Source organism: Gossypium hirsutum, chromosome A13 (genome assembly GCF_007990345.1).
Source record: "Gossypium hirsutum isolate 1008001.06 chromosome A13, Gossypium_hirsutum_v2.1, whole genome shotgun sequence".
In the NCBI taxonomy this organism is placed as follows: domain Eukaryota; kingdom Viridiplantae; phylum Streptophyta; class Magnoliopsida; order Malvales; family Malvaceae; genus Gossypium; species Gossypium hirsutum.
This window is the reverse complement of record NC_053436.1, coordinates 71728609-71742076: the sequence shown is the minus strand read 5'-3', so window position 1 is coordinate 71742076 and position 13468 is coordinate 71728609. Positions and strand designations below refer to the sequence as shown.

The following is a 13468-nucleotide window of genomic DNA, read 5'->3' as shown; positions in this document are numbered from 1 at the left end:
TGAATACTGGTGATATACATTTCGGCTAAATGTTAAGTGTATTTTGATTGATGGGTCAATTTTTGTAGTGAATATTCAACATTTATTTTAATTTTAATTTTATATTTTTTAGTTGTATTTAAAGCACAATTTCTGTCATTATTAACTCTAACAGTACGTTTGGTTGGCCGTAATAGAATAAGGCTGTAATTGAATAGAGCTGTAATAAGTAATTCAACTGTTTGGTTGAATGGAATGTAATAGAACTGTAATAGTATTCTTGTGTTTGGTTGAATGGAATGATGACCAGAATACCTTTAGCAAAATTTTTTTAAGGTAGATGATTATTGTTATAGTTATTAAATTTTAATAAGATTATTATTGAAAATAATTTAATAAAAATAATAAATAGTTTAACCATATTTTAATATAATTATTATTAAATATAATTTAATAAAAAATATAATTTAATAACATTCTTAATATAATTATTATATGAATTAAAAAATTAAAATATATAATACTATAAATATATATAATCTACTTTATTATTTTTAAACTGTAATACATATTTAATGTGTTAAAATATCATTATTGAAACAATAATTTAATTATTCTACAATAAAAAATAATTAAATATTAGAAGTAAGAAATAACTTATTGCTAAAAAAGTAATAAATAACTTGAGAATTATATTTCACATCTAAGCATAATATTCATATATTAACAAAAAGTTTCATGATTTCATTAGTTTAATGTCATAATCCATATGTTTTAAGATTTTATAACATCAAAAAGTTACATCATTGTAATAACATTCTATCATGTCATTATACCATCCAAATATTATAAACACAAAAAGTTATCAAAATATCAACACAACCATGATTTTTAATGGTCAGCAATAAATCTTTTGACCCATTCCAATTGCATAGTAGAAGATAAACTAAAGAAAATGAGCATTTGCGTTGGATGATCTGGAATTTTCTCAATGCTTGATAGCGTTCATCCTCAGTTAAACCTTCCATTCCACATAATGTTGAATATAATTTTAGAGCACTTTCTTGAATGGTCATTTCTGACTTTTGTTGAATTACCACTTCGGATACAATACTCTTACTGGTTTCAAGGCCAACGGTCCATATATTTTCCGCTTTATGAAGTAGAAAAATCACTTGCATCAGAAATCTTTTTTTTCTTCTTTGAAAATGCAGAATCACCTTGGTTTTAAGCTAGTTGCGGTTCTAGTTGCGGTTGTGTCATCCAAAGAAACATCCGCTTCAGATCCATGTCATCCAAAGAAACATCAGCTTCAGATTCATGGAAATCGTTTCTTTCTTCATGAGTATTTATAGCAGCTACATCATCAGCATTTATTTCTTCAATAATATCAGCAGCTGTATGAGCATCTTTTCCAGTGGTTCAATCTTTTGCGTAGATGGCAGTAAGTTGGTCATAATAAGGGAAACTCCGATGTCTGAATTAAGCTGCTTCTTTATGACTCTATAAAAATGAAAAATTCATATTAGATATAAGTTTTGTCAAAATAAGATAATAAAGAATTGAAATAATTCTTACATTTATATATGAGTTCCACATCGCATCTTCAGCAACAAGCTGCCTATGCTCATCCCAACCAAAGCCACTATTGTTTTTTCCACTAAGCATGTCATAAACGATTAACCATTTCCTTTTCAACGTCCTAATCCTCGATTCAAGATTAGGTTTAGCCTTCAATGTGGCATTGGATAAAACTTTTTCTAACATTTTTTCTAACTCATTTAAATAGCCAGCTTTGAATCCCGTATCCGCATTAAAGGTTCCGGCATTGTGCAAGTCGACCATATAAGCAACCAACGCAGCATCTTCTTCTGGAACCCATTTCTTTTTGGTTCATCGAGAACTTTGGGAAGAAACACTTGATTGGGAAAAACCTGACATAACTATCTTAAGAAAAAACGCAAATGAAAATTAAGTTTAATATTATGCATCAAAAGGTCAACACTTTAAAAAATTATAACACATGATGAATCAAAAGAAAATAAATTATCATTCAACAAGTCTAGTACAATACAAAAAAAAAATTCAAACACCACCAAAGTTTTATAAACTAGATATATGAAATAAAATAAACAACTTAAATGTTTACTATTTTTACCCTAAACCTAACTAATTTCTAGATGCTTTCCATTCATTGAACATTTGGTTGGCTAGTTCCATCCTCCAAGTAGCCCATGCATCCGACGGATGAATATTTATGATATTCGGTTCATCGTCATCTATCACATTACTAGGTAATCCTTCTCCCAACTCCTCTTCAATAGGATCTAGACTCATATAGGTTCGAATAAAATTATAGAGCAAACAACATGTAATAATAATTCTATTGTGCACCCTTACGGGCTAAAATGATGGACTCCTAAGTATTCCCCATCTAAGTTTTAATAACCCAAAACATCTTTCAATAATATTACACGCTGAAGCATGTTTTATATTGAAAAATTCTTTCGGAGTACTTGGTTGGTAACCCTGACGCCACTCATTCAAATGATATCTTTGTCCTCTAAAAGGCGCAAGAAATCCCTCACAATTTGTGTATCCAGCATCAACAAGATAATAATAACCTATAAAAAGAAACTATTTATCATGGTTAATTTCCCCAAAAAATATGATCTTAAAAATTAATTCCAATTCCTTTAATTTTTGCATTTTACCATGAGGAACTTTTAGTCCATGTCTCCTACTAATGGCATCTCGAAAAATTCGTCCATCAGCAACAGAACCTTCTCAACCAGGAAGAACATAAACAAATTGCATATCAGGTATACAAACACCTAACATATTTGTTGCTATGTCACCTTTTCGCGTTCGATATCTAGGTTTATTAACTATTGGAACCCTAATCTTGATGTGGGTTCCATCTAAAGCACCTAAGCAATTCTACATCACATGTATAAAATCTCAAGTTAGAATACTATATTTAAATCCAAATGTACTAAATTATATACAAGCTATATATAGAACTCACTCCAATACCTTAAACCATTTCCACCTTGGGTCTGTAGAATTAGCTGTAATTGGCTCTGCCTTTTTAAATAACACATCTTGTAAGCGTATGACAACATTTAAAACATTGTGAAATGATCTGCTAACAGTTTCCCCAGACCTATTAAAGTGATGCTTGATAACTCGATTTTTAAGGTGATGAGAAATGATATGTAAAAACATTACCACTTGCTCATCCACAAGCATGTTCCTTGACGACTTCAATTCCCTTAAAGTTTGTAACATCTCACATAGTTTAAAAAAGATAGTTCTATTCATTCTAACTTGTTCAATACACGTCCCGTCACTAGCATATACAAGTCTTTTCACATAATCTCGTTTTGCATAAAAATCTAAAATATAGGATCTAACCCTTGGTCTATAAGTATGTAGGCTAAGAATGGCACCCAATGCAACTAAGAACCAACTTGCAACTGTACACATTTGCAACCATATTGTAATAGCAAGATCAATTCTTTTACACCTATCATTTTGTACTATTAAAAGTAGATGAGCCATTACTGCAAGATATTAAAGTGTTACATATCTTCAAATCGTAGTAAAAGGGTCACATTTCTCCAATACTAATTTCAATAATAGTAAAACAAAATCAAAGAATTTAATTGTCAAAGAACTTACAGTGATTCAGTGAATACAAGATGCTCAACTCTGGGTGAGGAAGCAATCAAACAAGCCAAATAAGAAGAGGAAGCAACAACAAACTGTCAAAGAAAAAATGAACAATACATATTCATAAATAGGATAAGTCTATTTAAAAATATATTTGCTTATGTATAAGTAAATAATTTATCAAGCATTTAGTAGTGTATAATAGTAATATCATTTTCAAAGTTTCAAAGTTTATTGCAACTGAAATTCGATCTTATTTTCAAAGAATTTCATGTTTATTTATATAAATATAGTTATCCAAATAAATGTTTATTTGTATACTCACATCTTTTAACAATAAATATAATTATTCAACTAAGTTTAAGAGGCACAACTTTTAATAACTAAGAAACATAACTCAATACTTATACTCCTTCACTTATAATTGTTAAATCACTTATAACATTTTACATGTCATTGAAACGTTATAAATATTTTACATGTAGTCATTGAGATTTATAAGCAATATTCTCTATGTATATTTATGGAATTGAAAGTTTTATAATAATGATATAAGTAATAAGATAAAGTACATGAGTGTAAACTTTTGAATCATGAAATAAAATCATTACTTTTTAGATATTTTATAAATAATATTCCATAACAAAGATATGAAATAATAAAGTACTAATAAATATATATATATGTGAACACTTTTGAATCATGAAATAAAATCATTACTTTTTAGATATTTTATAAATAATATTCCATAACAAAGATATGAAATAATAAAGTACTAATAAATATATATATAATTGTTTCACATATATATATGTATAACTCAATTCACAATTTTTAATAAAAATACATTTTAATAAATTTATAACCTTTTGTTTTGTATTTAAATAAGCTTCTCATTTTATTTTTGGGAGTTTTTAAATTTCATTAAATAGGGTCAGGAAATTAACAAGTGTCTTAAAAAAGTATAATAAAATGTTAAAAAAAGAGATGCGTGACATTTTTTAAAATTGTTTGTGGAATAATAATAAAAACATATTATTAGTATATCAAATACCAACTCATTATTTATTTAGTATGAGATAAAATGTAGGAATGTTAATTGAGAAAAAAAAACAAAAGATTGATATGTATAGACAACTCAGTATGAGTAAGTGATGTGAAGGCAAATTGCAATTTGTTTTATATTTGCCCTTGGCCATTATATCTATCTTTTATATTTGCCCTTGGCCTTTACATCTATCTCATCATCTTGATGAAATATCTTAAGAATTCTCATTACTTACATCAATCCTCATAAATGGTAAAACAGATCTTTTATATAATGCCAAAGATCTTGCTTATCAATCTTCTTTCAAACTATCTTTGTTAGCAATATTATTTGATAGTTTATATTAAAAAAGTTGCATTATTCCTCCCAATAATTATGCAAATTAAATTTAAAGGCTGTAAATAGCGTAGTGGTGATGGTGGTGGTCTCAAGCATCAATTGATTCTATTCACTATTTTTCATCAACAAAATACCAATCAAATTAATGAATAAGCATGCATGATCCAAGTCCAACATTGAATTTAATTAATGCTCAACTGCAAGTTTTAAAATATTGGGTATTTGAAGTTGAAAATCTTAGCAAGTACTTGAATACAAATTCTGGGTTTTATTTAATAAAAATTATTTTCTTCATTTCAAACATAATATAAGGTAATTTATCAAATTTATAATTAAATTCCAATAATTTCTTGATTGGTCTAATTCAGATCCTAATAAACAAGAACTTACAGTGAGCTGGTGAATACAAGATGCTCAACTCTGGGTGAGGAAGCAATCAAACAAGCCAAATAAGTACTTCACCAAACTGTCAAACAAAAAATGAACAATAAGATATAATTAAAAACTAAACTCCAAGCCAAATAAAATAGTTTGCTGCGTAAAAATTAAAGAAAATATTGAGAAAATATTGCATAGTACAAGATGTGAAGGCAACGAATTACATAATGAACCCAAACTCCAACTCAAGACCCCTAAACTTGACAAATTCAAAAAGCCCATTCATAAAATCTAGATTAACTTGTTAAAATGATTATATACTTCATGAACATGAACTCACAATGCTCCAACCCATACCCACAACCTTTCCGTTTCCCACCTCTATCTATGCTTATTTTCAATGAATCCAATCAACAAATGCAAATACAGTGAAACATATTTCACATTATAAAAGGGATTTTGATGATCCTTTTTGACAAATACAAATGCAAATAAAATGTACTTTTATTTTTATTATTAAAAACAAGATTATGCTGAACTTTGATACCAAAGGATCCACAAGTTAGATAAGCCCTTTTGCTCACAACTTTGACATTGCATAATCCAAAGCATCAACAAGATAATCTGCACAAGTACAAAATTGCATGTAACTGTATTGTGCCACGATGCCAAAGGACATAAAAGGAAAATTACAAAAATAAGCGATACTCTATTTCAATTAAATAAAAACAAATTTTCAGCTAGCCAAAGTTTAAATATCTTAATACTACACTAAGTAATTCACCAATCTAATACATTTTTTCTAACATATGTATACTTTTAAGTTTTTTTAATTAGTATTGGGAAATCTTAATTCTAACCTGAACTTATGCATACACAATAGAGTATGAAAACCAAACTCACCTTTTACTATGTAATAAGCTTAATTAATCTTAACCGAACACATTCAAATAGTCTAATTTTATTTCAAACTGAGTTCAAGTTTTAAAAGTGAAGCTTGATTTAGCTTGATTCATACTAACTGCAAACACTGAATCTTACCAACTCTATTCATATTAGGTTGATTGAATTATAATTCCCCCATGAAGATAAAAATTAGTTCATGTCATAATCTTAAAAGACTGGAATGTACCATTAGCACCTACAAAATAACTAAAGCATTCAAGACTACTGGAACATAACAACAAAAAAATAGGAAAAAGAAAAAAGAGTACCTATGCATCATTTGCAGATAGAGTGATAATCTGTATAAAACAGAGACAATCATTAACCATGCAACAAACTACATAGAAAATGACTTTCAGACTTAGAACCTGCTACAGAGAGAATAATGTTTTTTTCGTGCTCATTTCAATTGCATGTGCTGGCCATAAATTATCAAAAACTCTTCATACATCATATCAGCATTCAGTACACAGAAAATGGTAAATTAAAAACCAGGCAACAAGATATGCAAAATGAGCTTCACACCTTGTACATGCTACCCAGCAAAAAAAAAATAACAGTTTTGGAGTACTTGCTACGACTATATATTGCTGATTCTAATGAAGTGCTACAAGAAATATCTCGAAGGATATAGAAGCAGGGAAGTGGTATAGAGAAAAAGAAATAAGGACATACAGAAAACCATGATGGAGCATCGTATATCTGGAAGGCCAACCCTGTCACATCAAGCTGTCCATGAAGATTAGGAAATGTCTCCCCCCTTGACATGCAAAAGTGAACCTGCCAATAAACAAGGTTGACCGGTATATAGATCAACTATTCATCACTTTATACTGTAAGTAGGATTTTCGGTTCTTGCAGAATATAGTCCTTCCAATAAACAAAATTAACAAGGATATAGATATCAACCAATCAATGCTTTTAGTATGAGTATCATATTCCTTTTCCCTTCTATAAGAAAACAGTCAAAATTGGTAGAATCTTTTCTACTTATTAAGGGGAAAAATAAAAGCTGTAAGGCCTAAAACAACGTCACCCATTTCCATTTGATATGTTTCTAGGTGATAATTCATGAAAAATTGTCCTTCCAATGGCAAGGGGGGATGGACACAAATCATACTCATAGTGCTAAACTCTCATAAATATCAACCATTCTACAAACTAATGTTGTGTAATTCGGAGTTGAGGGAAAGTATCAGACTGTCAAATACAAGCATGTTTCCGACATGTATATGTGCTATTTTTCTAAGTTATTCATGTATTCGGAATGTCTTTAGAGCCATTTCCATGGTCTGATATGTGTCAGATATGGATACTTCATGAAAAATGAGAGTTGGAGCAACATGCTAATAAAGTGTAATGATACTATGAAATCTATCCCTCTTCATTGATCATGCAATGGGAAGTAAAGCATGAAATTCACTCAGCAACTTCCATTGAAGTCAGCAATGAAATTTAAGAAGTAAAGAGAAGTGAATTGAAAAGGAGTAAAAGAGATCATAAATATCATATTGGAATAGTAAAAACAACTTTGAACATGGTACTGGAATGCGTATAAAATAACTTGATTGTCCATATTGCTTCTAAAAAATCACAACACGATATTTATTGTATATAATGAAAAAAAAACACAATTGCAGGAAAAAAAAACAAAGTGAAGTCAGAAAAGCACCTCAACGGTGGCTCCTCCTTTAAGCCATGTGGCTGGAATTTCTAAAATTCTTTCAAAAAGCTGTAGAAAAGATAAACAAGGAAAACTTAGACATCAGATTCATGCTACCCTAAAAGCAGGAATTTACGGTGTTTGATGGAGGGTGCCTTTCCTACCCTAAAAGCATTGACATTTATTAGCATGACAAAATAATCTTAAAATACAAAAAGCTTGAGAATTTTTTTAAAACCAAAAAAAATGAAAAGGCAGGAATGGCGGAAGGAAGAAGAAGGAAGATGATGAAGGAAGATGATGTGAAGGAAGAAGAAGCAAAAATGTTTACCTGACCTTGGATGAAGGGAAGGAATGCCGGAGTCAAACGGTATGTGATATACTTGCCGATTGAGAGTGTTTTTGAGGTGGAATTTTGGTAAGGGTAGAATAGGGTTCTTCAAGCAACGAATAGCTAAACGGTGAAGAGAGAACGAAATAGAAATCCCCAAAAATATCTGCTTAAGCCTGGAATGGAATAATCCCGTAATAGGTTTTCCATTGAACCAAACACCAATTTAAGTGGGCCTGAAGAATAGGTTGGTAATAGGCATGTAATAGCTTAGCCATTAGCTTCAATCAAACACACTGTAAATGTTTATAAAAATATATTAATATTGAAACAATAAAAAATGGAAAAAAATTGCTTAGATGTGTCTATCTTAACCTTTTTAAGGTTGTCTTGGACGAATCTATCCCAACCTTTTAAGGGTTGCCTTAGATGGTTTTATCCTAACCTTTTTAAAGGTTGTCTTAGATAAGATCTATCTCAACATTTTTTAAAGGTTGCCTTAGACAAGGTCTATACCAACCTTTTTAAGGTTGCTTTAGACGAGTCTATCCCAATGTTTTTTAAATGTTGCCTTAGACAAGGACTATTCTAACCTTTTTAAGGTTGCCTTAGACGGGTCTATCCCAACTTTTTTAAAGTTGCTTTAGACGATTTTATTCCAACCTTTTTTAAAGGATGCCTTAGACAAGGTTTTTCCCAACCTTTTTAGGGTTGTCTTAGACAGGTCTATCTCAGCTTTTTTAAGGTTGCTTTAGACGAGTCTATCTCAACATTTTTAAAGGCCAGCCTTGATTAGGACTTTGCCAACCCTTCAATAAAGGTCGGCTTATGTTGACTTATGCCAATGTTTTTTCAAAAGTGTCGCGACACCTATTCCAACTGTGCTAAAGACAACCTTTTTAGAAGTGTTGGCAGAAGCATCGTGAAACCTATGTTAACCTTTTTTGCGTCATCTTAGGTTAAAAAAAGTGTTGCGGTAGGCCTGTTTGTTGTAGTATAATGTCATTCTCGTCAAAGTTACTTTATAATAAATAAGTTATTCTATTCAGAGTTACTTTATAATAAATAAGTTATTCTATTCTAAGTTAGTTTTGTATATTATAAGTACTAATATTGGAAATGAAATTGAAGTTTTGAATTTTCCAAACAAAATCAAAATCAAAATTTAAAATTTATCTAATGATAATACATATATTTGTTTTAATGCATATCATGTTGAAAGAGATGGATGCAAAGAAGCTCAAGAAACAAATTCTACTTATGGTTTCAAGGGTACTTTGAACAATTGGGGAAAGACTTTTATAGAGAAAGAAATAAAGTTAAGAAATTCTAGGCTTCCTTTATTTATGGTATGTAAAATTTAGCTTTTATTTCAAACAGTACAAACTATTATTATTATTTGTTTCTGATCGTAAGCGTGGGTTGAGAAGGCCAAGAATTCAATTGTATATTTTATTTATTCGATAAATTTAGCTCCTTATTTCCAAAAAAGAAAGTAATACATGAGTTAGAGGATAATAGTTTGTTATGAAGTTGAACTTTTGCTTCCGTTTGTCTGATGAGTGTGGCGCTGCTGGATGCCTAGGTAGTTGAATTTTGATTAGTCGCATCATCTTTATCATTTTGAAACATGCTACATTCAATTCCCTATCATCCACCATTGAAATAGGGCTTGATGAAAGCTCTATCACATGTTGAATTGTACATTTATCTTTTCTGATTGATCGGTTGACAGATTGTGGGGAGCCACAAGAGACATGAGCAGATATTGATGAAGTTTTGTGAATGGGTAAGAATGTATTGTCATATGAGGTTAATGGGAATTTAACTATCATATCAATTCGAAGAGAGTTGACTAAAACATCCGGTGATTGTATGCATAGGAGAATACTTTAAGTTATATTCAAGTAATAAAATTTCAAGAATTCTAGATTAATATAAGAAAAGTTGATTAGAATTTATACGATTACAAATAATAAGCTAAAACATATATTTAGTACTTACTTTTGAAATGAGTATAAAAATGAAGATGAGAGAAAGAAACATTTAAATAAAAATTAAGGCGAGAAATAAACTAAAAATAATAAATTAATACTTAGAATAAAATGCGTTGAGGTTAGTGGATCCATTCTTAGTGTCATATTAAGATAAATTTTAATACTTAATGTTATTACTCAATTAAAATCTACATACAATGGAGGTTCTAGATAATCTATTGGTTAATGTCCAATAATTAAACACATAAATCCATAAGAACTGAATGGTCTATCAACGGAGTGTCCAATATGATTGTCTAACAATTCTAGTCTAAACTTTAGCAAATGAACTCATATGCAAATGATGGTGTAATATGAAATTTCAATTGTGAAATTGTTTAAGTTTAATCTAAAAATATAACATATGATATTATAATCACTTGATAACTTCAAAACTTTTAAAGAAAATGTTCAAGTATTTATTATGTCATTCTTTATATTTCTAGATAAACTAAGGTCAATTTATCCAAGCATTCATTAAGCCATCTATTGTCTATGACAAATCAAAACTCTTATTTTACAAGTATGATTATAACAAACGATTGATAATTAGTTTTAGCTCAAATGATGAGTATAAAATTTACTTTAATATTTGCCAAGAGTTTCATCCTTTCACCGCAGCATGAAAAACTTAGAATAACATAACAAGATAAGTAAATTTGTAATATGCCATGTATGAATTGAAAAATGTTATGTACGGCCTGATATCTGATAAGCATGACTTGAGTTTAATTTTGAGCATATTTGACATATACATAGCTGACATATGATATATTTGTATGTGCATTTGGGATGAGATTTGTGTATATGGAGGAAGTGTGGGCAATATAATAACTGTTGTATTTGGTGGCTTAGCCACACATATTCTGTAAATGATGATAAATCACCTAATGATTTGGTAGCTAAGCTGTAAATATTCTGAAAAGTGTCGTACCAACACTAAGTGGTGTGTAGGGTTGGATGGGTATTTAATACCCCATATGGTGTGTAGGGATGGTTAGAGATGGTGTGTAACGGATAGGGGTAGGATTGTAAATTTGCATCTAATTCTGTTTCTATATGTGATATATGTTCTGTATCTGCTCTATTATGAATTATGTCTAAAATTTAATCTGTGGTACTAATTAGTAAGTTACACACTTAGTTTCAAAAACTCACCCTCTATTTATTTGTCACTTTTAGGTAACCTTCATACTTAGGCAGATCGATGCGATGGGAGCTCGATTATAATATTTCGTACATTTGATTTATTTAAATTTGGAATTAATGTGTTTTGTAAATTTTGAACTGTTTAGACACTTGGGATTGTTTTGGTTTTGGTCTTTCTTATCGTTTTCCTCTCAAAATTGATTAATCATTTTTATTGATGCCGCTCGATTTTTCCTACAAATAATGGATTTTCAAACAACAAGTGGTGTTTTCCAAAACTTAACGCGCTAAAGATTATGTTGCAAACTTATATGTTTAGAAAATGTAACAGAAAACTGTTTCACAAATCAGTTAAGAAATATATATGTTCTCAAATACAATAAATTTTAGGTAACCAAGCTAATGGTGCCTTTTCAAACAACAAATTCTAGTTTTCGAATAAATTGCAGTAACATTTCTAAATCTAGCCGTAACGTCTAGGCCAGTTTGGTGTTACACTAAAGCGGTATTACGAGGTCAGTTTGTAGTACAAAAAGATAGCTTGTATTAGCAGACGAATCTAAACATGTCTGAAGTCTAATTGGAAATGAGCAAACCTATTAAAAGACTAATATGTCATCTATCAAGTCCAATTGAGGAGATGCATTGTCTTAGACATTAGTGTAACAACCCATTTTTAATGGTGTCGAAAGCAGTGGTTTAGGACCACAATTCTGATGTGGGAATAGATATTTTATTTATTATTTAAAGCTTTATTAAGAAATTTTAAGGTTTAATTAGCTAATTAAGTAAAAAAGATTAAATTGTAAAGGTTTCAAAAATGAGTTTCGATTAGTTAAATGGGTTAAATGGCTTTGGAAAGGTAAAATTATGGATCTAGATAGTAATTATACCATTTTTAAAGTTAGTGGACAATTATGGGTAGGATTTTGTCATTTTATAAGTTATTAACTTAAGGGTAAAATGGTAAATAAATAAATATTTAATTAATAAAACCAAATAGTATCATGTTCATTTTTTTGCTTCTTCACCAATTTTAAGCTAAGAAAATAACCATTTCTAAAGCTTTAGGGTTCGGCTGAGTCAAGGGCTTGCATATCAAGAAAAGATTAATTAGACTTGAATCAAGGAAAGATGAAAGTCTCGCATTAGCTGTCAATTTTTGTAACAATTGTGTGATTGAGGTAATTCGTATAGAGATAAAAATTTCATTTGATGTATTGAATTGAGTTTACTTATTGTAATATATTAGTGTAACACCCCGTACCGAGACCGTGCGGAGCGGACACGAGGGTACAGACAAATTCGCTACTATCGCAGTCCATTTAAAATTTCCAGCAGTGGCTAACTGAATGCACCTTAAAAATATATTTGAGTTCACAACTCGAAAATCAGTTTCGTAATTTTCCCTGAACTAGACTCATATGCCCATCTACATATTGTTTCTAGATTTGGTCAGGCCAATTAGTACAGTTTATTAGTCAAAGTCTCCCATGTTACAGGATCGACTACACTGACCTTTGCGCATTACGACTTGGATATCTCCCTGCACAGGGCTTCAATACTGATGCCGTTTGTTTCTATAGAAACTAGACTCAAAGAGGAATCCAGACATATATGGCATAACTCCTAATTATCTCTGGTTAATTTATAATGAAGTTCCAAAGTCGGAACAGGGAATCCAGAAACCGTTCTGGCCTTGTCTCACGAGAACCTGAATATCTCTTAACATACTGTCCATATGATCATTTCGTACTTTCCTATGAAATAGATTCATCAAGTTTCGTTTACATAATTATTCACTATTTAATTCCAATCCTACTATTTTAGTGATTTCCAAATCTACATCACTGCTGCTGCCAGCATCTGCCTTTAAGGTAGACTTTACCTATTTCATAGTTTCCAATCCAGTTGATTCAACTAGC

The 13468-nt window shown here is 30.2% G+C and overlaps 1 long non-coding RNA gene across 3 annotated transcripts; it reads right to left on the bottom strand.

The window, feature by feature from the left end:
* Positions 1 to 675: 675 nt before the first annotated feature.
* Positions 676 to 8518, bottom strand: LOC107894488 (uncharacterized). Of its 3 annotated transcripts, none has more exons than XR_005907636.1 (9): positions 8364 to 8518; positions 8037 to 8096; positions 7040 to 7144; positions 6634 to 6663; positions 5967 to 6043; positions 5432 to 5507; positions 3664 to 3746; positions 1558 to 1922; positions 676 to 1482 (listed from the first exon to the last, which is right to left on the bottom strand). It is a non-coding gene; the product is annotated as an uncharacterized lncRNA (long non-coding RNA). The 3 variants fall into 3 exon arrangements; XR_005907635.1 differs by having other exon boundaries at positions 1558 to 1926; positions 8359 to 8506; XR_005907634.1 differs by having other exon boundaries at positions 8359 to 8506.
* Between the last annotated feature and the right edge of the window lie 4950 nt (positions 8519 to 13468).